The following is a 16,818-nucleotide window of genomic DNA, read 5'->3' on the forward strand; positions in this document are numbered from 1 at the left end:
CAAACTTAGGAATCTTACAGGTCAACTTTGCATTCCTTCTGAATCCTGAAATCCCTATGTCAAGGGCAGCATCAAACACCTGATTTATCTTGAATTTTGCCTTTAACTTCAACTCTGTATCACTCAATCCTTTGCGCTTTGGATTCTCTAGCATTCTTACTCCTCCCCTGATTCCCTCTTTATCCCTAACAACCAAAATTTTATGATCATATATGTAAAGCAACTTCTTAGACTCAGCTTTCACTCTTCTCAACCTGATTTACTTGCAAGTTTCCTAACAGTTCTCCATATTTCCAATCTCTACAATCTATTTTACACAGTTAGAAAAAGACATGCATAGTAGATAGGTAAGCTGATATGGGGAGGAGGGTTCTCCATATTTCCAATCTCTACAATCTATTTTACACAGAAAAAGACATGCATAGTAGATAGGTAAGCTGATATGGGGAGGAGGGGGAATCACCATTGACTTTTCCATTTCCAAGAAAAACAGCCTAGTCTGTACCAGTATCTTCCCTTCAGAACAGGTCTTTGGTGATATTTTTCTGCTGACAATGCTAGTGCCTGTCTGAACAACACACACACACGCATTCATTTGGTTCATGATCTCTCCATGCCTATGCAATCAGATTGATTTTCCTATGGTACCAATAAGACTATGTCTTTCCTTTGGTTAGCCTACAGAATAAATTCCAACATCCTCATAATTTGGCTCCAGTCCACTTTTCCAGTTCTCTCTCCTGCTTCTCTCTAGCAGGAATCCCAGAGAGAAACTATTTGTTCATGGTCACCAAGAAGCCTCAACCACATTTTCTTCATAATGGTTTCTGATCACACTTCTTTCTTCTCTTCATCTATTCAAATCCTGTTATCTTTCAAATTCCACTTCCTTTTCCAAGTCTTCTCTTATTACTCAGATCTTCTATATTCTTTGCCAAACTCTGCAACACCCCACAGCCTCCAACAGGTTCCCATACAACTCCACTTTCATGACATGATAGTAGAGGTTTGTAATTCCACCAGACTTGCAAAGGGGAATGCTTGAATATGTTAGTTGCTTGCGGTTACTAAGAGTAACCAGGTCATTTGAAGATTGTGTGAAGATTTGAACTTTACATTTCACATTTAGGCAAAATGTCAAGGGAAGAACACAGCAACATTTTCTTACAAGATTCTGTAAGGAAGTCATGGAAAGGGCAATGCGGTCAGAAAACCTGTAGTCAGGACACTGGAAAGTACTCTGACTTCAAACTCATTCCTAGGTCTCAGAGTTGTGAGGCTAATGGTATATGTGGCTGGAGAAGCCGGGATTCCCCAGAAAAACTGCATTCTGAGTAAGAGATAAGGATTTGCAATGCACAAGATTTCCCAAAATCATCTACTCAGATTTGGAAAGGAAGGTTTTGTTGTAGAGTTCCAATAGTAACAGAAACTGAGGCACCCTTGCTTCATAAGGTGACTGGGGAAGACATTTTAAAAAGCCACACACAAAAAACCATATATTAAGTGTTAGCCCAGATGTGAATCTACTAGGGCAGGCTTAAACTCTAGGATTTACCTAGAGTCTGAGAAAAGAGCCGGGAAAAAGTAAACTTGTGGCTAGGACTGACAAGTTGGCAGCCGAATGGGCGGGCTAGACCAGGTCAAGAGTGGATGGGGGAGAATTATGTCAGATACAAGTTTGTTGGTTGCTTTTTGAGGTTGGGGAAGGGGGGTATTTTGGGTGGGAGAAGGGATGGCCTGGAAAAGTACTAGAGTAAATAGAGGAGGGTTACGGAGACGCCCCGCAGGCTCAGAGGGAATGATCAGGATTGGATCTAGCTCGTCCTACTGGCCCAAGGGATTGGACTAGGGACAGAAAAACCAACGAGATAACGAAGACTTTCGGTTTCCATTTTCGGTTTCTAGCGGGGCCGGGGAGGGGGTTGGGGGAGGGAAAGAAGGGGGAAGCAGTGATGAGGTAGCCGTGGCAGGGGCGGGCCTGCTCTGTTTACAGACTCTACAAAAACCTCTCGATTTGCGGTCTATAGAGACGTTGCTTTTCCTGTGCTGCAAGTGAGAAAAACAAAGCGGGGGCCCAGGGACTGAAAAGTTATTACCTCCAGCCTCCACTAGGACAACATCCCCATCCCGGAGTAGATCTTTCCTGGCCAGCACCAGGATAAAGCACACAGGATTTCGGTCACTCATACAGGGCATACGAATTTGGGGGGACAAAAAAAGGAAAAGGGAAAAAAAAACTTCCCGTCTTTCCAAGCAAACAATATCAATTTAGTTTGCCAAACACTGCAATCCTCACCGTCATTTCCTCTTTAGTTCCCTACAATCTGGCATCTTTTCTAGGGTCCTGTTCCTAATATTATCGTATGTGACTTTAACAAGTCTATAATTGTTATCGAAATTTTACAGATTAGAAAACAGGCTGGGAGAATTTAAGTGACTTACCTATTGCTGTGCGGCTAAAAAGTGAGTGAGGCTGCATTCGAACCAATATCTTCCTAGTTCAGCACTCTTATCTACTGCACCATATTCAAAGTAATATAATGTACCTGCGTCCAGATTAGAACAGGTGGTTGAACTGGCATCCCATTGAATAAATCCATCAGTATAAGTAGCATTCCCAGGTATAGCAGATGAACAAAGAGATGAGCTAAAAATTTTCAAAAAGAAGAAAATGAGCTAGATTCCATTTGGAAAGTTGTGCAATGCTGCGAACAATTCCAAGCTGCTCTTTGACCTAGAAATCCATTAAAAAAAAAAAAAAAAGAATATATATATATATATATATATATATATATATATGTATGTATGTATATACACACATATTCTCCCCCCAGGGATATTATATGAATATAAATCATTGAACACAATAATTTCTAAGGAATCAAAAATGCTTAGTTCTGAGGAACCAAAAGGTCAATAAAAACTTATACTGAGCAGAAAAGTGCACTATTTTTTTTTTAACCAATGATGACTCCCATGTAATTCATACTAAAAATGTATGGCCACAGAAAGGTGTCAAGCCCCATAAAAAACCAGAACGATCCAAATGATTCACTCTTATCTTCAGAATATGGACTGGCCTAACAGAGGGCTCCTAGTACAAAGTACCACACATGGAAATGTCTTATCTGTCCTGCTAGTCTGCTGCTAACTCCCTGTGGAATATTCTATTCAATTCAATACCATTCAATTAAACAAAAATGCCTTAAGTATCTCCTATGGAAGCTAGACAGTGTATGCTAGATAGTGGGATACCAAGAGAAAGCAGAGTGACAGGAAGGGGGTGTGGGTGTGCGGAGTAGCGATTGCAACAGAGTACAACCTTTATACAAGTCAATAAATAAAAAGAAAATACAAAGTGGGTCAGAGTACAGTACTTTAAAGAGTGCTAACAACTGGAAGGATCAACCAAGGACTCCTGAAGAAGGTAAAATCTGAACTTTGCTTTGGAGGAAGCTAGGAATTCTTTGAGGAGAAAAATTATTCCAGATAAGGCAAAGTAGAAAGCCTGGGCAGAGCCACAGAGGCAAAAGATAAAATGTCATTAATGTGATGCATCAAGCAGTCTAGTTTCACTGAAACAGAGTTTTCAAAAAGAGGATAAAAAGAAATAAATCTGGAACAATTGTGGAAGGTTTTAATTTCTGGGCAGAGGAGTGTGTTGTATTGCACTGTTGTATTATATGATATTGAATTGAGTTGTATCATATTATTGTATGTCAGTTCCTTTTTGTGGGTCTTAGTTCTTCACTTTTTAAGTGAAGGAATTGAACTAGATGATTTCTAAGATTCTTTTTCTTGTTCTGGAAACAAAGTTAACTGGGGAGTGACCAAATAATTGTGGCACATTAATATAATGAGCTGTTGCTTCACTGTAAGAAATAATGAGAATGTAAAGAAATATTACAGAGATGCATGAGAATACACATGTAAATTAATGAAAAGTGAAGTAAGTAGAACTAGGAAAAACTATATATGACTGCAACAATATAAATGAAAATAATGAAAATTTCTTAGTTGAGCCTTTACATTTCTCTAAATAAGCCATCATGTCACCTGCAAAGAATGACAGTTTTGTTTCCTCATTGTCCATGTTTGTTCCTTCAATATAATTTTCTTATTTATTTCTATAGCTAGCCTTTCTAATACAATATTGAATGGTAACAATGATCATGGACATCTTTATTTCATCCCTAATTTTATTGGAAAGACTTCTACCTTGTCTCCATTACAAATAATTCTTAACCTTGATTTAATTTAGATACTATTTATCATTTAAGGGATGTTCCCATTTATTCCTATGCTTTCTAGTGTATTTTTAGGTTATACATTTTAAATATATTTTAATATTAGTCATGTTGGGAAAAGAAAATTCAGAACAAAGGGGGGAAGCTATGAGAAATAAAAAGCAAATCAAAAAACCGAGAAAAATAATATGCTTTCATTTGCATTCAGCTTCCATAGTATTTTCTCTGATGAGGATGGCATTTTCCATCCCACATCTATTGGAATTGTCTTGGATTACTATTTTGCTGAGAAGAGCTAAATCAATCATAGATAATCACCTATCTTGCTCTTACTGTGTACAATGTTTTTCTGATTCTGTGCTCTTTACTCGGCATCAGTTCATGTGAGTCTTTCCAGTCTCTTTGAAATCAGCCTGCTTATCATTTCTCATAAAAAGAAAATTACATTCATATACCATAATTTATTCAGCCATTACCCAATTGATGGGAATCCACTCCATTTCCAATTTTATAAAGAGAGCTGCTACAAATATGTTTGCACATGTGGGTATTTTCCCCTTTTATGATCTTTTGGGGATAGAGACCCAGTAGAGAAACTGCTGGATCAAAGGTATGCATAGTTTTATATCCTTTGGGGCATAGTTCTAAATTGTTCTCTAGAGTGACTGGATCAGTTCACAACTCCACCAACAATACATTATTTTCCTAGTTTTTTCCATCCCCTCCAACATTTATCATTATCTTTTCCTGTCTTTTTAGCCAATTTGATAGGTGTGAGTGGTAACTCCGAATGATTTTAATTTGCATTTCTCCAAATCAAAAGTGATTTAGAGAATTTTTTTCATATGACTATAGATGTCTTTAATGTCTTCATCTGAGAATTGTCTGTTCATATCCCATTCATCAATTGAGGAAATTTGACTCAGTTTTCTATATAATTTAAAAATGAGGCCTGGCTGTAAAAATTGTTTCCCAGCTTTCTGCTTCTCTTCTTATTTTGGCTGCATTGGTTTTGTTTGTACAAAACCTTTTATATACAATGTAATCAAAATTATCTACTTTGCATTTTATAATATTCTCTATTTCTTATTTGGTCATAAATTCTTCCCTTCTCCAAAGATCTGACAGGTAAACTATCCCTAGCTCTCTTAATTTGCTTTTAGTATCATTCTTTATTTCTACATAGTGAACTCATTTAGACTGTATTTTAGTAAAGAGTCTGAGATGTTTCTGCCTAGTGTCTGCCATACTATTTTCCAGTTTTCTTTAATGTATTTTTTTTCTTTTCCACAAGGCAATTGAGATTAAATAACTCGCCCAGAGTCACAAGCTAGGAAGTGTTAAGTCTGAGACCAAATTTGAACTCAGGTTCTCTTGACTTTGGAACCAGTGCTCTATTCAGTACAACAACTAGCTATCCTTATAGAGCATTTTAAAAATAATTTTTATTGATGTTTTCTGTTCCTTACATCACCATGGTATTCTATAAATCCCCCCCTCCTTCAAAGATATCCAATCCATATGACAAAGAGTGATTTTTTTTAAGGGGAGGGGGAATCAGCATAAGTAATAGATATATTGAGAAAGTACTAAATATGCGCAAAAAGTGTAACACCTGTGGACATGCTCCATTAAGGGCAAAGTTCAGAATGTATCCTCCTAACTCTTCATTTGGATCCCATTTAATTTCTATAATTTTGCTTCATTTTCTTTTGATTTTTTCATTCCATTTACTTTGTTGTATTTAATGTATATGTTGTTTTCTTGACTCTCTTTTATTCTGGTTCAATTTATATCAATTGTTCCATGTTTCTCTGCATTCATTCCATATATCATTTCTTACATTGTAGTGCATTAATGTATCAGTTTGTTTAACACTTTCCCAACTGATGAGCATCTACTTTATTTCCAATTCCTAGTGATACAAAAAGTGCTGCTTAAAACATTTTGGAGTATTTGAGGCCTTTTTTTTTTCTTACCAATGATTTTCTTGGAGTATAAACTCAGTAATAGAATCTCTTATTCAAAATGTATAGATATTTTAGTCATATTATTTGCATAATTCCAACTTGCTTTCCCAATGGTTGTGCCATTCCACAGTTCAACCAATAATGTATTGTTGTTTAGTCATTTTTTGTAATGTCTGCCTCTTCATGACCCCATTTGGAATTTTCTTGACAAAGATACTGGAGTAGTGTACTATTTTCTTCTCCAGTTCATTTTACAAACGAGGAATCTGAAGCAAACAAGATTAAAAAACTCACCTCGGGCCACACAGCTAGTCTCTGAGGCCACATTTGAATTCAGCTCTTCCTGATTCCAGGTCCAGTACTAATTTCATTTTCTGATTAATTTATTCTTTCTATAGTCCTCATTGGGGATAAAAATTTTTAAGTAACAGATTTGAGTCCCTTCTTCTATCCAATATCTGAATGTCTTTGTGGATTTTACCTTGTCCTCTTTTTTCTCCTACTGTGCTTCATTTTTTTCCTCAAAAGTGAAAATTTTCATATTTTTCCAACTACATGTGAGGGGGGAAATATTTTTAACATTCATTTTAAAAAAATTTTAGCTACTCTAATAATGTAATAATGTGTCTATCTTCCCACAACTTCTCCAACATTGACTGCTGCCATTTTTGTCATTTTTGCCAATTTTCAGGGTATGAGGTAAGATTTCAGGATTGTTTTAATTTGTACTCTTATCAGTAGGGATTTGGAGTCTTTTCATGTTCTTGCAAATACTTTAAAAAACTTTTACATTCCTTTAAGAAACTTTTACTCATATCCTCTGATCATTTATCTATTAGAAAAAGGCTATTAATTCTGTGTGTGTGTGTTTATCTCAGATATCAAACCCTATGAGAGAAATTAGATGCAAATTTTCCCCCCATTTGACCACTTTTCTTCTTATCTTAAATGCACAATATTGTCTGTGCAAAAAACGTTTCAATTTCAAGTAATCAAAGTAATTGATTTTATCCTTTAGTAATTGTTTCTATCTTGTTTTGGGTTAAGAATACAACTCTTGCCCATAGCTGTGAAAAGCTATATGATCTGTTTCTCATCTAATTTTTGGTAGTGTGAGCTTTAATATTAAGATTAACTAGGGGCAGATAGGTGGTACGGTAGATAATATACCAGCCTTGGAATCAGGAGCATCTGAGTTCAAATCTAACCTGACATATAACTAGTTGTATGGCTCTGGATAAGTCATATAACTCCATTTCCTCCCCCGACCCAACCCCAAAAAGATTAAGGTTAAGCATCCCTATAGAATAGATCATGGAATGCACTATAAGATGTTAGTCTAAGCCTAATTTCTGCCCGACTATTTTCCAGTTTTCTCAGCAGTTTTTCTCATATGGGGAGTTTTTTCCTAGTTAAGTTACATTTTCTATTCTATCAAACACTGTGGTTATTAATTTCTATTGTTTTTGAATCTCCCTTCTCTATTTTATTTTTAACTCCATTTATGGTTATGATAACTGCTGCTATGTATCATAGTTTGAGGCCTAGAAATACATTTTCTCTTTATTATTCTTTTCATCATTTCCCTTAATTGCTAGACTTCTTTTTTCCCCAAATGAATTTTATTGTTATTTTTAAAAGCTCTGCAAATACCCTCTTGACAATTTGATTGGTATATCATTAAAAATATAAATTAATTTTTTGTATTATTATCATTTTTAATATGTTGGCATGACCTACCCATGAACACTGACTTATTTAGGTTGTTCTTTCTTTAATGTATGCTTTGTAATTGAATTTATATAAATCTTTAGAAGATTAATCCCCACATATTTTTGCATTTTTTAGTTATTTGGAATGGGATTCCCCTTTCTTTTATTGCTTCTTATATTTTGTTATTATTATATTGAAAGAATATTGATTTTTGAGGGTTTATTTTGAAGTTATATTAATTGCCTTAATTGATATCATTGCTAATTCTTTAGGGTTGTTGTTCTTTGTTCTTAAAGAGGACCAAAATGTTCTCACTACGTTGAAATCAAAATACAGTGTGTCTGACTGTGGTTGATCAAACTCATATTCTACCACTCTACCACAGGTCAGGCGCAAATAGTCCATTCAAATATTTGGAGTGAAGATGTCTAAATTTATGTCTTACTTTTCTTTTGTTCTAATACAATTCTGCTTCACTCATGGAACATAGTGTCTTTTTAGAAGTATACTTTTTATTTCTTGAACCAGTTCAGATGTAAGTGAATTTCCTATGTTGCCCACTGCCTACCACTTCCCCCTTCATTGTATAAACTCTTCCTTCACTGTCACATTTATGTAAATAATTTTCCCATTCTTACTCTATCTGCCCCCCTTTCCTAGTGCATTTCCCCTACCCTTCCATTCTCATTTTGAGATCATTCAAATGAAGTAGAATAATATTCAGAATCTCTTATTAGTCTAAATCCAAGACCTCTAGTAATGATAATCTCTAAGGGTTTACATATATATTGTCTTCATGTAATCATGTAAATAGCTTAATCCTTTTAAAATCCCTTATTATTTCTCATACTTGTTAACTTTTTATGTCTCTCTTGAATCTAGTATTTGAATGTCATATTCTTATTCTTTTCCATGAGAAACCCTTGAAAGCTCTTGTAGGATTATACTCTATTTTGCTGAGTAAATTATTCCTGGTCATAATCCTATAGCCTTTACTTTCCAGACTATCATATTCCAAGATTTCATTCTTTTATAGTAATAGCTGCTAGATATTATGGAATATGCACTATAGCTCCATAGTAATGGAATTTTTTTTCTTTTTGGCTGCAGTATTTTCTAATTTGTGTTCTATGTTTGGCTACAATATTATAGAGAATTTTGATTTTTTAAAAAAAAATTTCTTCAGTAAAGATTTTTACCTGTTTTATCAAGTTGCTAATTCTCTTTTCACAACTTTCTTAATTAGCTTTCATTTCTTTCCCAATTTTTCTACTATTTTTGATTCCCAATTTTTGTTGTTGCTCTCTTAAAAATCTCTTTCTTGATCTCATACTTTAAAATTTTGGGGAAATTAATGTTGGGTTTGTGTCCAAGCTGTATTTTTCTTTGAGGCTTTGCTTAAAAATATTTTGAGGACATTGTCTTCTTATGCATCTGTGTCTTTTTCTTGCCATGACAATAGATTTTTATGGTCAGTTTTTGTTTGCTTGCTTATTCTTCCATTTTATTCTTCCAAGGAAGTTTATGGTATTTGTTTTGTGCTCAGGACTTAGGGCTCTATGCTCCATTGAGACTTCTCATCTCCACTGTGGATCAGTGACCTAGAAATGGGTAATGGGTAACAGTACAGCCATAGTGCTCCCATTCCAGCTTCCAGAGGTAGTTCAGGGATTGCTGGGATCTCTTTCTGTCACAATGCTTCTCACCATGGTGTTCTATCCATTCCTTTTACATTCCTGGGCACCACAATTTCACAGTTCCACGGGGCTGCCACTACCACTATGCCTTACTCCTACACCAATGTCCACAGACATTTTTAATCTGTCTTCTTAAGTTGCTTTGTAGTGCAAAAATGATTCGCTGTAACTTTTTATTGGTTTTCCTGATCAAAATTTGGTGTGGCATATTTTCTATGTTATTGTAGAAGAAATGTATTGTAAGAGCTAGATAAAAATGCTAACTCTTACTTCACCATCTTGATTCTATCTCCAATTTATAGCATCTTCTAAATAGGATTGCAATATATATATATATATTTCTCAGCACTTCATGGAACTTTTACAGCAATTGATCATATATTAGAGCACAAAGATATTACAAAGTTTAAAAGGAAAAAATAGTAAATAGGTTCATTACAGACTATAATATAATAATTTAAAAATTCATTGATTTAAGGCCCATGAACAAATGGAGGCTTAACAATGAAATCCTAAATCCCGCTCAAAAGTGGGCCAAAGAATAAGTCATAGAAACAATTAATAGTGTATGAAAATAGTGATGATGATGAAACAATATATCAAAATTTCTGGGATTTAGCTAGAGCAATCTTCAAGGTGAAAAAAACAGATCCCTATAAGCATATATTAACAAACTTAACAAAAAAGGAGGTGTTTTTTTGTTAATTATTAACTAATATACATTTCAATATACAAATAATTAACTAATATGCATTTCAAAAACTTAGAAAGTCAATAAATAAAAAACCAAAAAAATTATATTCAAAATTTGAAAAGAGAAAGATAAATTAGAAACAATTCCCCCATAGAAACAATAAATAAAACTAAACCTGGTCCTTTGAAAATACAAACAAAATTGACAAACCTTTAATTATTTAGCTTATTAAAAAGAGGGCATAAAATCAAATCAATAAAATAGTAAATCAAACTGCAAACATAAATAGCAAATGAAGAAGATGAAATCACAACAAAGCCAGAAAAAAAGTTTTAAATAATCAGAATGTGTTCTGTGCAAATATATGCTAAAAAAACAAACAAACAAACAAACCTCTGAGAACACAAAAGAAAGAGGAATGTTTTCAAAAATATAAAATATTCATAGTATCAGAAAACCAGGTAGAAATTTTAAGTAGCCCAATTTCAATAAAGGAAGTATGTCTAGAAGTAAAGGAATAATCAAAGCAAAAACTGCCAGTCTTTTTGGATTCATAGGAGAGTTCTATCAAACTTTTAAAGAATTATTAGTAACTACTAACATATTTTTAAAAGTTGAGAAAGAAAGCATTCCTGCCTAAATCCTTTAATGAGAAAATATGGTGCTGTTATTCATCTTTCATCCTTGAAGAGGGCCAATGACATCATAATGTTGGGGTCAATGTACACTGTGTCCCACTGATCAGACTGGCTGATCAGTTCAATATGAACTTGGAAGGCTCTAGCTCAGGTCAAGCACAAATAGTGCATTTGAACATTTGGGATAGAGATGTCTCCAGATTTGTTCATCTCACATTTCCTTTGTGCTCCTGTGATTCTGCTTTGCTCATGGAGCCCAGCACCTCCTTTGATGTGGACATGCTAGTCTGGGAAGTCCAGTGTCAGCATCTCCTCATCTCTTACAATTATTACAAAAGTTCTTTGAAGAGACCTTGAAAGAGACCTTGCACCATTACAACTGACTCCAAGTGACCACCTGTCTTGTGTGAGTTCTTTGTAAAATAGTCTCTACAAACATAAAAAGAGGAAAGGATTTGTGTGTAAAAATTAGCAGCCCTTTTTGTAGTGGCTCAGTTTCCAGTAGATGCCCATCAGTTGGGGAATGGATGAATAAGTGACACTATATGGATATATTGTTCTATAAAAAATGATGAGCAGGTGATTTTAGAAAAGCCTGGAAAGACTTACATGAACTGATGCTAAGGGCAGTAGCAGAAACAAAAAATTGTACACACTAATAGCAAGATTATGTGATGATCAAATGTAATGAACTTAATTCTTCTCAGCAATGCAGTGATTCAAGATAATTCCAATAGAGTTGGGATGAAAAAATGCCATCTGCATCCTGAGAGAGAGAACTATGGAGACTGAATATGGATCAAAACATATTATTTTTACATTTTTTGTTTGTATACTTTTTCTGATTCATGGTTTTTTCCCTTTTGGTTTGATTTTTCTTGCACAACATGACAAACATGAAAGTATGTTTAAAAGGATTGCACTTATTTAACCTATATGGGATTGCTTGCTATCTTGGGAGAGGGGAGGGAGGAAGAGAGAAGGAAAATTTGCAACACAAAGTCTTACAAAAATGAATGTTGAAAATTCTACATGTATTTGGAAAAATAAAATACTATTGAGAAAAAAGTGAAACAAATAAAATAAAACAATCTCTCTTTAAGTGGCAGGGAAGCAGGCACTGAGTGCTTAGAACTTGGTCAGACATGGAAGGCACTAAAATCAAATACTATATCCTAGACCATCATTGCCAGTTGTCCTTTTATCTTGCCACTTAACTTCAGTGACTAAAAGAGAAAGTGAGGTTGATGTTTTTATGCAATTTTGCCTTACTTAAATCCAATTCATGAGCAAGTCATTACCCTGTGATGTTATTGGTCCTCTCTGAAAATGAAGGACAAGAAAAGAGCAAATATATACCTGTGTGTATATATATATATATATATATATATATATATATATATATATATGTTCCCATATAAATACACACATGTATGTATATGATTGATAACTACTCTTCAAAAGATAAGTAGTCAGAGCATATAAATTGACAGTTCTCAAAAGAAGAATGGTAAAATATTTCCACCATATGAAAGATTTCTTCAAATATTTAATAATGATGAAATAAAAATGAAAATCAAACCAGACCTGAGGTTTCACCTTATACTATGAAAATTAACAAAGATATCCAAAAAATGGCAATAGTCAATGATGGAAGGGATGTGGCACACTAGGCACACTAATACATTATTGGTGAAATTGTGAAGTAATACAATTATTTTGGAAAGTAATTTATAATTATGCAAATAAAGTGATGAAGATGTCCATACCATTTGAACTAGAGACTATATTACTGGGTTTATGCCCCCAAAGAAGCTATTGATAAGAAGAAAGTTCCCATAATATTCCAAAGTATTTATGGTAGCGCTTTTTGTGATAGCATAGAATTAGAAATAAAGTAGATGTCTGTCAGTTGGGTAATGGCTAAACAAATTCTGGTGCATTCTTATAATGGAATATTACTATGCTGTAAGTAATGATGTATGGGATGAATACAGAGAAGCATCAAAATATTGATATGAACTCATGCAGATGGAAGTAAACATAGTCAAAAAACATTATACACAGTAACTACAACAACATAAATAGAATGAACAACCATACATGGATAAATCGAAAGTGAGTATAACAAAAATAAATTCTTAGTTCTAGTTCTAAAACTTATTGATATGAAACACTTTCTTGGTGTTCAATGTCCTATGTCTATATGAAGGACAACATTAATGAAAGTGAGAGATAGAGGAGCTCTTCAGTTCTTTTCAAACTTCAAGTTACTTCAGATTCTGCAGTCACTTTGGGCTTTGAGCCATTTCAGAGGCTTCTGGTTTCCTACTTCAAGAGAGAAGATAGATGAAATCAATTCCACTTCAGAGGATAATATAGGAGGAGCTATCAGTCTCCATCAAGTCCATATTCCCAATTCTATATCAAGAATTTTGGGGAATTTCCCTGTGGATGAGATCTGGACCACTCTGTTGGTTAAACTGAATTATCTTGCTTCAATTGATAGCTGTTGTCTGGAATATACTCTTCCTATGTATACCTTCTCTTTTTTCTGTTTTGCCATGATTTGGGTAAATGGGTTTCTTTGAAAATTTCTGGATGTTCATTGTGGACCTGGCATTTAGGGGAGAAACTACAAACATAAAGCATGAGGTCCTGTTTTCTCCCCAATAATGAACAGCTATCAAAAGTTAACCTGAACCTGAAAACCTCATCCCCATAACTAGTAATATGTAAAGAAACAGATATAATTCTATTCTAATATCCCCTTTCTATGAGGAGAGCAGAGTGGCCAAACCATTTAACTTCCACTCCTGTTTCCCCTCCTGGAAGGAATTAAGTCTCTCTCAAATAAAAGTTAGGTAGAGGCTAGAAATGTTTGTTTTGCCTTCTTTCTACCTACATGAGCAAACTTTCTTGCTACATATAGGTAACAGCCCTCACAATATGAGAGGCACTCTACATAATAAAGATCAAGCAGATGATATTCCAAATTCATAAAGATGGGAAGTCTACAGGTGTTACACATTGCACGTTTTTAAACTTTTTTAATGACAATCAATTGATGCTGATCTTTCCCCCTCTTTTTCTTTCTTTTCTTTTATTCTTTTTGTCTTTTAAAAATATATATGGGATGACTCACTGGGAGGGAAAGAGAGATGGGAAGAGTGGGAAGAGTTTTTAAAGATAACTATGATGTTGCGTTAAAAAAAAAAAAAAAAGCAGAAGGGGCTAGCTAGATGGTATTAGAGTGCTAGATGTGGGAGACTCCTCTTTGTGAGTTCAAATCCAGCCTGAGACACTTAATAGATGTATGATATAGTGGTACTTAGGAAGCTTATGGAAGCATAAGCTTTATAGGAATTGCTTCTCTCATGCCTGTTGGAATCAAGTTGGAAACAGGGCTGGTTGTCAGGGTGGGGGTAGGAGAGGCACTGCTACCTCCACTAGGGTTCTAGGACAGATAGTTGAACTGGTAATCATCATTTGGCTTGACTGGTATATGTTATCTCCTGTCTCTTCCTCAGAATGCTTTAGCTATTTCATCCAGTCTGGGTGCTTTTCCCATTTTTGGTCTCACCTGCGCCATTTTTACATCTTCTCTACACTTCAGTGACAGGGATGGTAGGGGCCAATTATACTTGATGGAGAAAGTAGTTTATTGAAATGGTTTTTACAAATCTATTTTTTCTTGTTAATTTTTTCATCTTTGAATGGTCTTAGAACTTTGCATAGTTGGATATTTTTCCAACTGGTTTTATTAAACCTGTTTTTATCCCTATACTCTTTTTTTCTGTTGTATCAGATGATAAAGTTATAATAGTCCACCACCTTTCTTTAATAAGATTTAGAAATGAATTTATATTATAATCTGGAGTTGCTTTTGGCAACTATATTTTTTCTTTTTGGTAAGGAAGTTAGAAGTTTTACTAAAGCATATTCTGGACTTTTTTGTGCTCTTTGTTGTGAAATTTCACTTATATTGGCTTAACTTCTGGATAAAATTATTATAAACAATATTGAGGTCAGTTGTATTACCCATTTCCCCATTTAAACATTCATAAGAACTTGTTTATTTCAGAGTCAAATTGTTTTTTCCATTATATTTCTTTTTCACAAATTCTAATATTAGCTCTGAAAAATCAATAGTCTATTTGTGCCAATATATCATACATCTATTAAGTGTCTCAGGCTGGATTTGAACTCACAAAGAGGAGTCTCCCACATCTAGCACATTATCTACTATACCATCTAGCTAGCCCCTTCTTTTTTTTTTTTTACACATCATAGTTATCTCTAAAAACTCTTCCCATCTCCCTCTCCTGCCCAGTGAGTCACCCCATATATATTTTTAAAAGACAAAAAGACATTAATAAGTCTTCCCTAGGCCTATGTCATACTTTGTAGTGTTCAGGTCATATGTGGCACTCATATCATGTAAATAATTGAATTCCACAATCTCAAAAGAATCAAAATTGGCAATGGCCCAAATGACCATAGTAACAGGATGAATAGAAGTAGATGGTAGCATATTTACGAACAGTGAGTTACATGTGATTAAAAAAATATATATATGATCTGGGAGAGAAAAGCCAAAATAGCAGGAAAAAAAGGGAAAAAATTCTCCCCCAAATTCCTTGAAACAATTTTAAATAATGCCTCAAAACAAATTTTGGGGTAGCAAAACCCACAAAAGAATGGGGTGAAACAATTTTCCAGTCCGAGACAATTTAGCAGGTTGGCAAGAAAGGTCTGTTGCACCTGTGTGAGAGTGGAGCACAAGTCCGGAGCAAATGCCCCAGAAAACCAGTAATAAGCCTTGGGGGCAAATGAATCAGTAATAGCAATAGTGGTTTCCTGACCTCCCAACCCTCATAAGGTAAATGGTCAATTTACTGGAACCAGGGACAAAAATCTGTTGCATTGCCCACATTTGAATCTAAGTGAAAGACCTGGCAAAGGATATGAACAGACAATTCTCAGATGATGAAATTGAAACTATATCCACTCATATGAAAGAGTGTTCCAAATCACTACTGATCAGAGAAATGCAAATTAAGGCAACTCTGAGATACCACTACACACCTGTCAGATTGGCTAAGATGACAGGAACAAATAATGATGAATGTTGGAGGGGATGTGGGAAAACTGGGACACTGATACATTGTTGGTGGAGTTGTGAAAGAATCTAACCATTCTAGAGAGCAATCTGGAACTATGCCCCAAAAGTTATCAAACTGTGCATACCCTTTGACCCAGCAGTGCTACTATTGGGCTTATATCCCAAGGAAATACTAAAGAAGGGAAAGGGACCTGTATGTGCCAAAATGTTTGTGACAGCCCTTTTCATATTGACTAGAAACTGGAAGATGAATGGATGCCCATCAATTGGAGAAAGGTTGGGTAAATTATGGTATATGAATGTTATGGAATATTATTGCTCTGTAAGAAATGACCAGCAGGATGAATACAGAGAGGCTTGGAGAGACTTACATCAACTGTTACTGAGAGAAATGAACAGAACCAGAAGATCACTATACACTTCAACAACAATACTGTATGAAAATATATTCTGATGGAAGTGGATATCTTCAACATAAAGAAGATTCAACTCACTTCCAGTTGATCAATGATGGACAGAAACAATTATACCCAGAGAAGGAACACTGGGAATTGAATGTAAACTGTTAGCACTACTGTCTTTCTACCTAGGTTACTTACACCTTCAGAATCCAATTCTTAACATGCAACAAGAAAATTGGATTTACACACATATATTGTGTCTAGATTATACTGTAACACATATAATATGTATGGGATTTCCTGTCATCTAGGAGAGGGAGTAGAGGGAGG

Source organism: Sminthopsis crassicaudata, chromosome 2 (assembly GCF_048593235.1).
Source record: "Sminthopsis crassicaudata isolate SCR6 chromosome 2, ASM4859323v1, whole genome shotgun sequence".
Lineage (NCBI taxonomy): Eukaryota > Metazoa > Chordata > Mammalia > Dasyuromorphia > Dasyuridae > Sminthopsis > Sminthopsis crassicaudata.